A 16,485-nucleotide genomic window follows, 5' to 3' on the forward strand; every position below is an offset into this window, starting at 1 on the left:
CGGGGAGGGGGCGCGGCGCGGCGCACGCGGGGGGCACCGCCGGGATCCCCGCAGGGACAGGGGCCCCCCACGCGTGGGTGTCACCCGGACGGAGCAGCCCCCGCCGAGGGCAGCACTCCTGGCCCTGCCTGGCAGGAGGGCACGTTTTCCCACATTTCCCTGTTTTCCCACGTTTTCCCTGTATTTCCCCCCCCCCCCCCCCCCCATTTCCGCTTGTTTTTCCATGTTACTGCACATTTCCCCATGATATTCCATCTTTTTACTTTTTCCCACGTTTCCCCCTATTTTCCCACATTTCCCCCTATTTTCCCACGTTTCCCCATGTTTTTCCCACATTCCCCCTTGTTTTTCCCTCGTTTTTCCATATTTTTACCACACTTGCCCACATTTCACTATGTTTTCAGGTCTTCCCATGATTTCCCACATTTCTCTGTACTTCACCACATTTGCCTATCAATATTTCTTTCATTTATTCCCTCCTCTTCTCATCATTCCTGGGGCTCCAGTGGGTGTTTTTGGATAGGGTCCCACCAGGGAGGCTCCGGCAGCAGTGCAGGATGCCAGGTAGGCACCAGGCTGGTGTCTTAATTAACCTATTCATGTAATTAACTCTTTTTATAATTAGATCCCCCAAGTCTCCCAAGAGCTGGAGTGTGGCGGGGAGGGGGATCCACGGCCTGGGATGGAGAAGGTGGAGCAGAGCTGGATTGGGGGTCAGTGACGATTCTGTAGGGCCACTGTGGCATCAATGGGGACTTGTATGGTGGCAGCACTGCAGGTGACAAACCTGCAGGTGACACAGGGACACGGCTGTGGGGTGACAAACCTACAGGGATACAGGGACAGTGCTATAGGGTGACAAACTGCAGGGTGACGTGGGGACACAGCTGTGGGGTACCAAACCTGCAGGGGACACGGGGACAGGGCTGCAGGTGACAAACCTACAAGGGGACACAGGGACAGGGCTGCAGGTGACAAACCTGCAGGGATACAGGGACAGTGCTATAGGGTGACAAACCTGCAGGGTGACACGAGGACAGCGCTGCAGGGTGATACAGCTTCAGGGTGACCAACCTGCAGGGTGACATGGGGACAGGGCTGTGGCATGGCACAGTGACAGGATGACAGGGCTGCAAGGGGACAGTGTGATACAGCTGCAGGCTGATACGGTTGCAGAGCTGCAGGGTGACAGTGACAGGACTGCAGGGTGACAGGGTGACATGGTCACAGGGCTGCAGGGTGATGCAGTTGCAGGGTGACAGGGCTGCAGGGTGACAGGGCTGCAGGGTGACACGGTGACAAGGCTGCCTGGCTGCGGGGCCAGGGCTTTGTGCCCTCTCGTGGCTGGCGCTCGCCGGCTGCTCAACGCCCGCTTGTCCCGCACCGGGAGCTTTCCAGCGGGAGGGAACAAGCGGAGATCCCTCCCAGCTCCCAGGGTGAAGTTCCCCAGGGAAAGCCGGGCAGGAGCGATGACACCGAGGAAGCGGAGTTGTTATCAGAGCAGTTTGATAAACACACACGCATCCAAACCGTGGCACTTGCCAGCTCGTGTTGGGTTTACGTCAGCGATTGGAAACAGGAGCTGTTCCACGCCAGGCGGGAGCGGCTCCAGCTCCCTGTTTGGGTTGGGAGGGGGAATGTTGCTGTTGGAAAATGCCAATTTGTCAAAATGGAAACGTTTGGCAAGAACAGATCCATTCTGACAAACTTCTGTCCAAACACAGCCAGGGAGACTCTGGGAAGGCGGGAGGGGGGAGCACAGGGCACTCACCCTCCTCACCCTCGGCGTGGGGGGCTGACAGGGCTGGTGCCACGGGGCCTCTTGGCACTGCCAGCTCCCCACAGTGCAGTCAGAGGCTTCCTTTCTCACCTTCAAAATTTGGGAAAAAGGCTTAAAACATGAGTTTGCAGCTGGGGCCAGGCGCCGAGGGCTTGGGATGTGCCCAAGGTCACCTCAGCCCCGTGTCTGGAAGAGCTGGGGGGCCCTGCAGGAGGGTCCCTGGATTCACCCCAGACCCCACCAGACAGGCAGCTCAGGCAATTAAGGACAAGCAGCTCATGTGCAAGTTTATAGCAAAATCAGAGCATTTTGGTTGGAATAAATGGGTTCTGCAATGTTATCCCGGTGCTTGGTATCCTTGGCTGGCAGTGGCTGCCCAGGGGTGGCTGTGCCAGGGCCTCACCACCCTCGATTGTCTCCGCTGAAGCACAACAAGGGTTGTTCTTCCCTCCCTGGGTCCTGACAGGAGTGAGCAGTCCTTGGGAATCCCCATGGCTGGACTGGTGGCTCCAGAGGGGGAGCTGTGGAGGGAGATGCTCCATGGAGGAGCTGGCGCGTGGCCAAATCCTGGTCAGAGCAGTGGCATCAGCTCTTCCCATCATGGGCTGAGCTGGTCCCAAAGCAGGGGCAGGTCCAGCCTGATCCAGGACAGATGACAAATTCCACCAGAGGCCAAATGCAGCAACATCAGCACAGCACCATTTGAGCTCTGTGCTCCCCTTGGCCACCCTGTCCCCCATCCCAAAACCAGCAAGATGGCACCGCTGCTGCCCCACTGGCCCCCCCAGCACCGTGACCCTCCTCCAGCCCCCCTCTGCCCACTGCCACAGGCAGGCGGGAGCCGCAGCGTGGCTGCTCTGGGATTTCTGGGATTTCCCCGAGTTTGTTATTACAAAGAAAGAAAGAAAAGAGCTCAGGGGATCAGCAGGGATGAAAAATGCTTTGGAAACACGGGGGATCATTTAGCAGGTCACCTCCATGGCGCAGTTTGCCAGGCTGATAAAGGCGAGCAAACTTATTAAAGGCGCGCACAGCTTGATTCGAAACGGCTGCTCCCAAACAGCCAATTACTGCGGCCGTCCCAATCCAATTAGGGAGGCTGTTTCCCTGATTGCAGCCGAGTGTTGGACAAATACAGCACAACTGCTCAGGTTCAAAGAGCAGCCCATAAAAGGCAGCTCAGGGCAAGGCGAGGAAGGGAGGCAAACTTCATCCCAAGGGATGCAGGATGCCCCAGCCTCAGGCACGGTGACACTCGCTGGAAAAGCAGCGCTGTGACTGTCCCTAAAGCAGCACAGCCCCACCAGGCCGTGAGATGGGGTCACTCTCCACTGGGGTCCCCACCATGAGTATCCATGGGGTCATCCAGACAGGGATATCACCAGGAGCTTCGGCCACCCTGCTCTAGTCCCATCTGGGGTCTCGGCAAAGGCCTTTCCCCAGGGACCTGGCAAGATTTGAGGTTTATCCACTGGGTTTTGGGGAAAAAACCCATCATCAGTGTCACATTGCAGGAGGATTTCTCCTGGTCCTGCAGTGGGGAAAGGCAGGATGTAGAGGGAGAAACCCAGGTGGGGCCATCAGAGCTTGCCAGAGAACACCACAGAATCAGGATGTGAGCAAGGAGGAGGAATGGATCACATCTCCTGATTCGGATCATGAGTGCAGCACATGGAGCTGATCCCCTCCACACCCAGTTCCCCCTCACCTGGAGCGAAGGAGACACCAAAAACTCATCACCAAGGATTAAAAACCAAGCCCCATCCCCATCCTCACTCCAAGAGGCTGAGCTGGGCTGGGGGGGCCAGGGCTGAGCCACAGCTCCAGCAGCACCACAGCCATCCCAAGGCTCACCGCAACCGCTCCAACGGGTTCGCTCCAGAATCCTGGCACGCGGCCACCGCTGGGGTGGAGCCCAGCCCCTGTTATTAAAATGTGTGACAGCAGCTCAAGATGGAAAGTGAAGTTGTACATTCTCCATCTGAAACTCCGGGAGGAATTTCAAGCAGGGGAATGCAATTTCCAGCCTGGAGGAGAGCCAGCAGCGCCAGGGCGAGATTTTTCTTAATATGGTTTTGCAAAACTCAAACACAGAAAATTGCCCGTAGCTGCAGCGATTCCGGGGAGCTGCACACAGCCCTGTTCCCAGAGGGGGAGAGGGGTTTGCGCAACAAAAACACCCCCCAACTCCAGCAAGCTGCTGTTCCTGTCCCCAGCAGCGCCTTTGGTCACCTCAGCTCCCTGCACCAGCCCCGTCTCCGCTGGGATTTGGGGGCTGAGCCACGTGGAGCCTGCGTGGACAGAACAAACCCATTCTTCTGGCTCGGGAAGGCAGCAGCATCCCAGGAGGGAGGGTTCTGCCAGGGGGACCTCCATCAGCCCAAAAAGGATGTGGGTGCACCAGCTCTGTGTTATTCTCCTGATGGCACTTTGGGACAGTGACCTGCAGGACCATGGGACCCCCGGTCACCCTCTGGCTCCAGCAGCTGTGGCTGGCTCCCATCCAGCTGGAGTCACAAAAGGAGCCTCCCCCCATTTCTGCTTTTGATTTAAATAATCCCAATAAGGGGATAAAGCAGCCAAAAACCCACTGGTTTGGGTTTTTTAAAGCTTCAATTTAAAAAATAACATACATTAAATGTGCAATTTTTATCGGGGCAGGCAGAGCCACAGAGCTCGGAGCAAACCCCATCCCTGGGACTGACATTGTCCCAGCCCTGCCCTGAGCCCAGTCCCCTCCTCATTTCCCATCTTACACAAACTGGGAGCAGTTATTCCCTCAATGGTGCCCTCATGGGTGGGGACACAGATTTCACATTATCCTGGGAGTGAAAAAATTACAGGGATGGGAGGAGGCACAAAAGTGACTTTTTTGTGTTTAATTTGTTGTAACCCAGTGACTGGGTACACAGGTCTGTGGAAGCAGAGGGATTTCTTTATCCTGGCTGGATGTGTGGAGCAGCAAGGACATTTCCAGTGGAGAAAGTCCCCTTTGGAAGGAGCCAGGCAATGCCACACAGTGGGATCAGTGTTGGCAGTGGGAGATGGGTGCAGCCAAAGGTGATGGCCTGGAGCCTGTCCAGCTGCAGACCACAGCTGGATTGGGAGTTCTAGAGTGGTTCTAATGCCCTGGTGGATGTTACAGCCCCAAAATCCCACGGATGAAGTGGGATCAGTGCCTGTGGAATTACTGGAGCCACCTCTGTCTTTCCTGGGCAGGGAATGAATAAGGTCTCACCACCATCAGCCTCTCCAACACCTCTCACATCCTGCAGTTATTGCTGCACCTCTGCTCATCCCTCTGCACCAGGAGCCTCAGCTGACCAGCCAGGGGTGTCCTGACAGCTCTGTACCTGCTCTTTACCAGCTCAGTAACTCCTGGAACCATAATGACACATTCATTGCTGATCTCATTTAGAGTTAATTACATGGCAAACAGACATCTCCCTAATGAGCTTGGAAGCATCCCAATAACGGCTGGAGCAGCCTGTCAATATGCATGGGAGTGCAGGAATTCCTCCTGCTGGTGTTCCAACACCTGGTGCTCACATGAAGGGCTAAATCAATAATGTCATTTGGGGTGGGGGAATGAGGCACCAGCTCAGCTCCGAAGGAGGAGGGGAACATCAGGGAACCTCTCCTGGCCACAGCAGGTGAGATCCAAGGCCGGGCTGGACAGGGCTTGGAGCACCCTGGCATAGTGGAAGGTGTCCCTGCCCATGGCAGAGGGTGGCACTGGATGGGCTTTGAGGTCCCTTCCCACCCAAACCATTCTGGGACTTCCTGGTTCTCTAATTGCTTGCTTAAAATACATCTACAGCAGGCTACCAATAGGGTCACTGCATGGTTTAATTCCGCTTTTTTAGCCTAAAACCATGCCCCTGGGGCATTTTTCCCTGCTGCTGGGCTGGAGGCTGTGCCAAAGGCACTGGGACAGCACTGGTGTGGGACTGGGGAGCCTGGAGCAGCAGCACCCCATGAAGTGAGAATGGCAAAGGAGGGGTGGCAGCCCCAAGGATGCTCTCCCCAGCACTGCGGTGGGAAAGCCAGGAGGGCAGGCGGGACTGGCTCTGTGCCCTAAGACAGGCCCATCTTGTCACCTTGGAGGGCAGGGCTGGGGAATCCTGTCCTAAACTCTCCCCATACCAGCCAAGAATCACACAGAGCTGTTCCCAATCCAGCAGCAAGCAGCTGGGACTCATCCTCCTTCCCCGAGTCTGTGGGAAATGGCTTTTTCCAAGCAAATCATTTACAAGTTTCCTCTTTTTTTTCACTTTTTTTTTCCAGGGGAAAAAACTCAACCCATTTAGGAGCAGGGGGTGTTTTCCTTGTTTGCCTTTAAAAAATCCTGTTGCCAGGTGCAGATGGCCACATTTACATTTACGAGTCTGTGGAGCTCTGGCATGCCCGCTGCTAATTCCATGCACAGGTGGGGGGTAGCTTTCATTTGGCTCTGGTTCAGCCAAATATCCAGTGGCCAAAGGGAGAGAAAGGTGTGGGATCAAGGATTGGAACATCTGGAGCGGAGCCGAGCAACAATGAAACACAAAGTGAGGTTTGAAGGAAAATGTCTCAAACGGATGGAGGGGAAAAGGAGGGCTCAAAAGGCTCCCTGGAAGCAGCAAGGAGGCTCCCAGTGTCTTTCTTTCAGAAGGGGTTTGGAAACAGGAAAAAATGTGGTGTCAAAGAAGGACACAAAACCCAGCACTGGATCAAACCCTGGCCAGCTGCACCCCCAGCCAAACCTCCTCTGTGGGCAACACAGATTCCAGGGTTTAATGAGTTAAAACCTGAATTTCAGAAGTAGCAACAGCAGGATCAGGCTCCCACTTTAGGCCAGAATCCTGAATTTTCACCCCCACCAGACAGAGATAATCCCACTCCCTGCGCCAGCCTCGAGCTCTCATCCTTGGAAGTGTCCAAGGCCAGGTGGGACAGGGCTTGGAGAAACCTGGGATAGTGCAAGGCGTCCCTGGCCATGGCAGGGGTGGGACTGGATGGGCTTTAAGCTCCCTTCCAACCCAAACCACCCCAGGATCCTGTGACACTCATTTCCCCAAGCAGTGGATGGGGATGAGCTGGCCAAACCAAGGCCCGGGGAGCAGCAGCTCCTGCTGGAGCCACAACCCCGCATTCCGGGTGAAGAACACCCACTTTCCAACCAGACCTCAGGTCTCACCCGGGAGCGAGGAGCAGAACGGAAGCGCAGGAGCGAGGGCAGGGTCCGGGTCCAGCTGCAGAGCCCCACCCAGCCGGCAGGGCCGATCCACCGCTCATCTCTCATCATCTGGGATGCACATGCTGGAGCAATCAGCAGGGAAAGGCTGGAAAGGCTCCAGAGTGGGAGAGGGCGTGCGGCACGCTCAGCTCCCCAGCCCCAGGGCTGCAGCTCCTCGTGCTCCAACAATCCGCAGGTGCCGGGATTGCCCACACACCTCTCGGCACCCGGATCTGCCTCCGGGCATCCCTCACACCACACCCCGGGGAAAGCTCTGGGGGAAAAGCCCCATTTAGGAACCAAAGCCTCCTGGTGATGGAATCCCCTTCCCCGGGTCAGCTGGCATCTGGTTCCCGTAGCACAGGACCCACACGTGCTGTGTGACCCCGCGGGCCTGTCCCCACGGGCCTGTCCCAGGTCAGTGCTCGCCAGCCAGGGATTGTCTGGAGCGGGGCTGGTGACAGGAGCTTTCAGGAACATGAGACGGGAGCAAAGCCGCTGGTAGCCTGAGGCTCCTCAACTCGGGACAGCCCCAGGGACCCCAGAGCAACATCACGAGGCCTCCTGGTACCCACCAGCATCCCACACCTCAGATCACCCAAATATTTGGGTGCTGGTGCTCCAGGACTCTCCTGTCACTCCCCACTGGAGTCAGCTGGAGCAGAAGGTCCCATCCCCAGACCTGGCTCATCCACCCAGGACCTGTTCCTCCCCTTGTTGCCAAACACATCCCAACAGCACCAGCCCCTGCCCCATGGAGAAGGGAAGCGCCAACAGCCCTCTCTGGAGGGAGCACAGGAACATGGAGATGGTGTCCCCCACTTGGCTCTCACCCACCACCAGACCCAGCTTCTGAGCACAGATAAAAACAGGAGACACATGAATCCAAAATGCTGGGAACAGGTTTTAGGATCACAGCTTTGGGGTGGAACCCAGGTAGACCCCACTCCATGCCATAATTCCCTCCTGCACCACGACTCAAGTCCCCAGGGCAGTGCCGAGGGGAACGGAGCAGCCTGGCACAGGCAACCAGGGTGTTCTCCAGGCACTTCCTCGGGATCACATGCAGCCACAGACGAGATTTGCATCCCAGTGCTGGAGAGCTTTGGAGACAACAACCCAAGGGCAGTCAGGGGCTTAAATGCAGGGCCCAGTGCCTGTGATCCCTGGAACTGGGACAAGCCTTTAGGATCTGCCCTGATGTGCCTCCCAGGGCACCCCTGTCTCTTGCATCACCCCCATCTTCGACTCTCATGGCTGTCGGAGCTCCTCGGAGCATCCTCTGCCTCCCCAGAGCATCCAGGGCTGCCTGATGGGGTGTCAGGGGGCTCTTCAGTGCTAGGAGCTCCAAGCACAGAGCCAGGACATGGGGCCAGCCCCCCCAGCCCCTCTCCCACCGCCCCCCAGCAGGCCCAGCCCTCAGGCCCCACCATCCCGGGGCTCACGTGAACGCCCCGTGGTCATTTCTAACCTCAGATCTTTGGCGTTATTAACAACACACGTGTGGGCCTGGCTTCCCCTGGGGGACACCGTCTGGGGGAGAACATCTGGGGGATATTCATCACGGCCACCGCGGGCTGCAGCCCCCGCCCCCCCGGCCGGGGACGGGTCACATGTGAGCGCTGAGCGCTTGATGTGGAGTCATTACCATCACAGACTTCCAGCCCAATTACTTGACAGATGAAATCAAGATCCGCTGGCCTTATTGTTTGCATCTGGAGCGCCGCATCCGCAAACACTCGGCCTCGTCCCCCACCCCGGCCGCGGCAGTGCCAGCGGTGGCTTCATCTGGATGTCGTTTCCCTCAGCCTGGCACATGGGAACATATCAAACACACCCTGCTGACGGGACCTGTCCCCCAGTCGTTACCCACAGCACCTTCAGAGAGGAGGGGATGCCCATTTCCCGTCCCTGCCCGCTGCCTTTCCTCCCGTCAGCAGCCCCACAGGAGTTTTGCTCTCCCGGCCATCCCAAGCCCAGCTGGGTCCCAAACCAGTTTCCAGCTCCGGTTTTGCAACCAAACTGCCTCGATTTCCCCCGGCTGATTTCACACAAAGGAACAATTATGCTTCGTTTCTACCCATTAACACATCGCGTTTGCTTTAGGAGGGGAATAAAAGGAATTGCATCAGAAATATCTGAGGTGCTGAAGTCAGCAGGCAGGTGTTCGGTGACTCTGCCAGCGCCAGCCCGAGCAGAAAACTCCTAATCCCGGTGATTACGGCACATAAACACGGGGGTGGGGATGGGGTTCACACCCCGGGCAGCCCCTGGGGTCGGCCCGGCCTTGGAACCTCGCCTGGAACTGTTTGCTCCGCTTAAGGAGCGGCTCCACTGTGGGATGGGAACCAGGGAGCTCCAGAGGAGCCCCGAGTCCCCGAGGGCCATCAGGGTCAGCCATGGGCAGAGCGGGGATGGCCCTGGGTGCTGCAGGAGCTTCATCCCCTGGGCCCAGTTCTGGTGTCCTCACAGCAGCTGCCTGGCATGAAAGATGCCCATCCATCCATCCATCCATCCATCCCTCCCTGCCCTCAGCACAGCCACAGCAGTGCCCTGGAGGCAGGCACTGAGCAGCAGAAGGAATTTGGGTTTCTTTTTTTCCCCTCTAACCCATCTGTCCTTAATTTCTTTGGGGGTTTCACTCCAAATTCTTCAGATTCTGCAGCAAATGCTTTGCAGTCCTCGGCCCCTCCGCGGCTGCCCGGCTCAGGGCTGCCTGCAACCGGAGCAGAGGGAAGGGAAAATCCCAGCCCTGAAATTCACCAACAATAACCCGTGTCCAGGGGTTGTTTGTTGATCCATGGGATTTTTTTCTGTTTGGTTTTGCTTGGTTGGTTATTGGTTGGTCCATCCCCCTCCCTCTTCTGAGGGCTGTGCCAGCCCGTCCCTCCGTGCCGCAGCAGGGGACAATAGATTTGGTGGCAGGGGACACCAGACCCTGTTCCAGCCCACATCTACCCATGGCTACATCCTGTGCCCCGCGTTCGCCAACTGCTGGATCGAGTCCTGCCAGGAGGCGCAGCCACGGCCGCACTGCTGCTCTGCCTTCCCTCCTGAGGACCGCAGTGCCAGGAGGCAGATGTTGCCTTGCCAGGGCTCTTCTGGGAGATGATGTTTTATGCACCAGTGGAAATGTTTCCATTTCCTCATATCATTTGTAGCAACAAATCCCTTGTTTTGCCCTAATTTCTCAATTACAAGGTGGTGGCTCAGGGCTACGGGCGCATGCGAATGTCTGGGGCTGGGGAGCGCAGCCGGCCCGCGGTGCGATGTACCCTTGCAGTCGCTGCTAATTAGCCGCTAATTTTACAGACTCCTTTATGGTTTGCAGTCATTTCAGCTTCCTCGTGGGCTGGAGCGCCGCGGGCAGAGCTCTCCCGGGAAGCAGCAGCGCGGCTCAGCCGCAGGTCCCCGGGGAGAGCCGGGCGGGTGGAGTAGGACCCCGGCGCCAGCCGAATTATTTCCCCAGGATGCTGGGAACAGCCTGGGAAGCATCGGGAGGTACTCACAGCCTGGCCGAGGCTGAGCTCAGGTGGTCACAGCTCCCTTTGGATGCTCCCACTTCCCCGGGATGCCAGGATCCAAAATATCCCCCTCACCCCTCTGTCTCACAAAGCACAAACTCAGATCCTGCACAATCCCGGGTGAAAACAATCCTGCCCCAGCAGTGACCCACACAAACCACATTGGCTCGATTTGAGCCAAACTTTGAGGATTTAAATTATGCCTTAGATTAACAGGAGAGCACAATTCCTCCTCGGAGCCTTGGTCCAAGCCCCAGGTTTGATAAGCATCAGGACACAGCCTCAAATGGAGAAATTAAACAAATACCTCACATATTTGGGAGATTCACACATGTGAGCAGCTGCAGTTGAAGACAGGATCCATCTTGCCCTGATCCCTCTCACCCTTCGGTGGGTGTTGGCAAATCCCAGCCTCTCCTTGCTCCCATTTAATCCCTGCTGAAGCAGAGGTGCCGGCCTGGCACCACCCCTCGCTCGGCTTGGAGGGGTCTCCCCGGCTACTTCAGCCCCTGACCCCTCACCGACCTCACACTGCACACCTGCACCTACAAACTCTGCCCCTTTCCAGCCGGAATTCCCGGGAAACCAGCACAGCACCCCAGTTCTGTCCCACTACCCAGGGTTAGCTCATCCCGACAGACAGCAGGGAGCTGCATGGATCAGCGTCCCACACCTGGACAGATGGATGGACGGACAGACACAGGATGTGCTGGGAGAGGCAGCACCTCCTGCCTGTGTTGCATCCCTGCCAGAGCCTTGGTGCATCACCCATTCGAGCCAGCATCTTAAATTAATCCGAGATTAACTAATTTGGAGCCTCGCTTTGAATTGGATGCCTGCGAGATTGGGTTTAAAGCAGGGAAGTTGATTTCCAGCAGAGCTGTGGTGCTGCTGGCAGGAACAGCCCCGGCCATAAAATCCCAAGACGTCAGAGGGGAACAAAGATAGACTGTGATGCAGAAAAGATGCTCAAATTTAAAATAATCTGAGAGGAATGAGCACAGCCCTGCAGACACATGGCCCCAGCATCACTCCCGAGCGCAGCTTTTCCTCTTTAAATAGACTCTACCGCTTATTCCCTCCCGGTGGCTTTCAAGTCTTTATTTTCCACCCAATAATGACGCAGTTTAAAATCCTTTTACCCTCCCAGGTGCTCTGGGAAGCTCCCACCTCATCCCAAACATCATTGGCGGTGGCCTCTGAGCACCCAGAGCCAGAGCCTTCGGTGCTGGAGCAATTGTGGGCTCTGCAGAAATTCTTGGCAGTCTTCCCAGAGCTCCCCTACTCCTAGAATTAAAGGACCGAGCCACAACAACCCCTGCATCTGAATTAAAACAAGCTCTATTTACTGGTCATGCTAATTGAATTAGATGAACTCCAGGCTGGAGGATAAGCAGAGCCGGCCCTCATGGTTCCTGGGTTTATTCTATTTAATGTTGTGACAAACGCTCACCAGTGGGGCTTCAAAGCAGAGGAATTTGGTCCTGGGCTGTTTCCATCCTGCCCTGACAAGGCTGGGTGGGAATTTGGTGGGGGTTTTAGGAATTGTGATGTGGAAGTGGTGGTGGATCCAGTGCAAACGCTGTGTTTCCTCCTCTGGAGCTGGGAAGTAGAACCCCACGGCAGTGCCAGGTTGTGGTGGCAGTGCCCAGGGTGATGCCAGTGGGTGGTACCAGGCATGGGAGCAGCTTCTCACCCCAGTCCATACCCCACAGCTCCATAGGGCAGGACCCAGCCTCACCCTCTGGCTGCTGCAGGATCCATTCCCCCAGTGCCATCCCCGCTGTTCCCATCCTGGTGGGGGCACAGCCAGGGAGGGAGGGCACAGCACTCACCCAAAATCTGGGGCAGCCAAGGGCTCCATGAAGGGACAGGACAGAGGTGTGGGTGGGGAAGGAGAGCACACCACCCTCCCTAACATCATCGAGACAAACTTAATTCAAAAAATTTGGGCAGGAGGCTTCCATAAGCCCAGAGGACCCTGCCAAGAGTCACACTCCCTATATCCAAGTGCACAAAAGCTGGACATGTAAGACATGAAGAAAGCACTGTCAGGGCAGGCCAGTGCCAGCCAGCAAATCTGTAACAGTGGGAACATGAAATATTAATCACTGGTGCATAAAACAATAGGAAAAACCTGCCTTTTGGGGCAGCCATCCATCCTCACTCAGCAGGGAACATCAAGAGACACTAATGCCATACAGGTTCTGCTTAAATATTTGCCTGCCTTAAAGCTCACGCAAGAAGCATTTGCTTTGAAGTTGAAAATAGACTGTAAATGTCTTTTGTGTGAGATGAAACATGATAAGACATGAAACCAGGAGGCTAAAGTGTAGTTAATCACGGCAGCTTTACAAGCAACAAATCATTACTGCAGACAGTCAAGTGGATTGTTTGATAGAGCAGCCACGTGGGGAGAGAGCCCTGGCCAGGCATCGGCCTCCACCATGGGGGTTTGGGGTCGTGGCACGGCAGGGTGGCCACGGGAGCAGCCACAGGGCTGGATGGATGCTCACAGGGCTGGAATGATGCTGGGGAAGGGCTGGAACGGTGCTGGGAGGGCTGTGATGCTGCTGGGAGTGCTGGACTAATGCTCACAGGGCTGGGGTGATGCTGGCATGAGGCTGTACCAGTGCTGGCAAGGCTGGACGGTGTTGGTGCAGGGCTGGACTGATGCTGGCAGGGCTGGGATGATGCTGGCAGAGCTGGATTGATGCTGGCAGGGCTGAACTGGTGCTGGCAGAGCTGGATTGATGCTGGCAGGGTGAACTGGTGCTGGCAGAGCTGGACTGATGCTGACAGGGCCAGACCGATGCTGGCAGAGCTGGACTGATGCTGGCACAAGCCTGACTGGGTGCTCCCAGGGCCAGACTGATGCTGGCACGAGGCTGGAGTGATGCTGGCACAGCCTGAAACATCCTTCCCTGGTGAACCCTTCCCCAGGGCCACGGGGGTGATGTGGTTTGGGTTCACCCAGCTCCACACTGGAGCACGGGGAGGGCAGCAGAGCTGTGACATTCCCATGCTGGCTCCATCGGCACCCACGGCGTGGGGGGGATCAGTCCCACCCCAGGCAGAGGCTGGGATACCCAGAAGGAAGCCACCCTCAAAAATTTGGGATGCAGTTGGTGTGGGCATGGAGCCCATGGTGGGCATGACTCTTCAGGCATGGACTCATGGAATTGTTAGAGTTGGAAAAGACCTTAAAGCTCATCATGGTCACCACTAACCCACGTCCTTAAGAGCTACATCCACATGTCCTCAAACACTTCCAGGGCTGGTGGCTGCGCCAACCAGTTCCAGGGCTTTACAACCTCTTCCACAAGAAAATTTTCCTAATATTCCATCTGAACCTCGCATGTGCTGCCCTGGTGCAGCCGGTGCAGGAACACGCCTGGGACAGGTATTTCCCACATCAAAAATGAAGCTCATGATTAGAGGCGATGCTCACTTGGGAGCAGGAGATAAGACCCCAAAGCGAGTGTCTAAGTATGACTGATTAACAACTAAAGCCTCACTAATTGCCTTAAAAAGTCGGATCTCGACAACCAGGGAAGGGGAAAAAAAAAAAAAGGATTAAAATTTTCCTTGGGCTAAACATTTTTCCTGCGTGCTCAGACTCGCTCTGGATGTCTCCAGTCATTATCTCCTCATTAACACACACCACAAACCGAAAACAAATTTCCCCACCTTGTGGCTCTGGGAGATTCGGTGAGATTAACCAAACTTCGGGAATGGGATCAGCCAGTGCCCAGCTAGAGGTGGATTTGGGACAGGGGCATGAAGTTATTATTGGTGAATGAAGTGGAATAAGCCTTGGATTTTCTCCAGCTGCAGCTGGAGGTGCTGGGGGACAGGTGAGATCTGGGATGGAGCAGGTGAGGTGATGGGAGGCTCCTCTCCTGCCAACCCCGTGTCACCAGGAAATCATGACGGGGTAGGATTTTTAAAAATTTCCATCCCTTTATTTCCTGTAATTAACACAAACCTGCATTTTCACAGCCCCAAAAAGAACCCAAATAACCCCTTTGAAGCAAACTGATGCTCCAGAGACCACCAAAGGGATGGGACCTGGCACAGCTTGGGATGAAGGCAACGTTTGTGGGGAACGATGGTGCCAGAGCACCCCAAATCAAGCTGTGCTCCCTGTCCCGAGGGACGTGTAACCATCCAAAACTGCTGCTTTGGAGTCTTGGGCTTTCAGAGTGGGAAAAAGTGTGGATCAAAGGGAAATATTAAATAAAATGACACAAATATTAAAGGAGCCATCGCTGTAATGCTGGGCAGCCACTGGAAACATGTCTGAGAATTCCAGGGTGCAGGAGGAGCAGGAGCAGCCAGGCACCGGCTCCAAGGAATAGCGGTAATTAGAGCTTCCGAGTGCCTCCAGGTCATTTTCCTTTTCCTTGGATAACATAATTTCTATAGGGCTTGTTGTCTTATTAGAGAATTAATCTAAATCTCGGCGGGCTCTGGATGCTTTGCCGGCGGCTGGAGCCATCCCGAGGAGGGTCAGGGGCAGGTCCTGTGCGTGGCATGTGGGGGGAAAAAAATGACAAAACTCTAAAGGGAGGTCAGCTGGAGGCTACGGGGGAGGAAATGAATGATTTCTTAAACAATCAGGGAAGTTTGTGTCGGCCTGGAAACGTAATTGAATTTGTGCCGTTAAAGCCGGGCTGGGGCGGCTGCTCCCGACTAAGCAAAGTCCTCTCGTTAAGGCAGAATTGTCATTAGTGGGATAATTAAATGAGGAGGAATGGCACAGGGAACGCCCGGGCCATGGAGTGAGGGAGGGAAGAGCAGATTTCCGAGTGCCCCGAGCAGCCAGAGGGATCCGGGGAGGGGGAGGGACCCTGTGGTGCCCAGGGCTGAGGGTGCTCGGGGAGCTGGGATGGGATCCATCCTGCGGGATTGCATCCTGAATCCTCAGCATCAGGCGTTGCCTGGAGCTCTCCACCTTCAGGTCTTTAATATTCCTACTAAAATCCCATCTCCAGCCAGATTTCCATGAAAATGTCCCACCCCTATTTAAACCATCCCGGGGTTTTTGGCTCCGGGGATATTTCCTTGTTGCTGCAGGGGTGGATGTACGGGATCCCACAGGAGCATCCTCCTCCTTCCCAGCTCTTCCTGGAAGGGTTAGGAAAGGCACTTGCACCCTCCCGTGCCTGTATCCACGAACTGCAAGGCAGCGTGGAATTCCGGCCGGATCCCCGAGGCACACACAGGCTGCTGGGCAGGGCAGGAGTGGGAGGGATCCCGGCTGGATCTCCCCTGGCACCCGCTGCCCGCGGTGGGAGGAAGCTCTGCCATCCCCTCACCGCTGACACTCCCAAGGTTTCCTCCCACTGCAACATCTCAGGGGAAACCACTCCAAAAATCCCATCCTTCCACGCTTCCAGTACTCCAGGGCTCACATGGATGTCACGTGACCTGGGAGAATCCTGGAATGGTTTGGGTTGGAAGGGTCCTTAAAGCCCACCCAGTGCCACCCCCTGCCAGGGCAGGGACACCTTCCACTGCCCCAGGCTGCTCCCAGCCCCAATGTCCAGCCTGGCCTTGGACACTTCCAGGGATCCAGGGACAGCCACAGCTTCTCTGGGCACCCTGTGCCAGGGCCTCTCCACCATCCCAGGGAAGAATTTCCCCTTAATATCCTAAAATCCAAGGATTAGTCAGTGAAAAGGTAGCTTGGACCTTCAGACTGGAACCTGGTGAATAATTAAGAGCTGGAGGTTGACCCGAGGTGAGGGCAATGGGGGAGAGCTGGCACTGGCTCCTGTTCCAGAGAGAACTTTACCCCATTGGAGCAGGGAACTGGAGTCTGGCAAAGCTCAGCTCAAGCCTCCAGGCTCCAGGGATCTGGTATCCAGCTCCAAGGGGGTGAAGAGCCCCTTGTGAGGCCAAGGGTTGTAGGTTCCAGTCCTGCAGACAGCTTCATGTGGGGAAGTTCAGGTGAGAAA

This window comes from Corvus kubaryi, unplaced genomic scaffold (assembly GCF_017639235.1).
Source record: "Corvus kubaryi isolate FWS band 111438036 unplaced genomic scaffold, C.kubaryi_AGA036_p1.0 37387, whole genome shotgun sequence".
NCBI classification, from domain to species: Eukaryota; Metazoa; Chordata; class Aves; order Passeriformes; family Corvidae; genus Corvus; species Corvus kubaryi.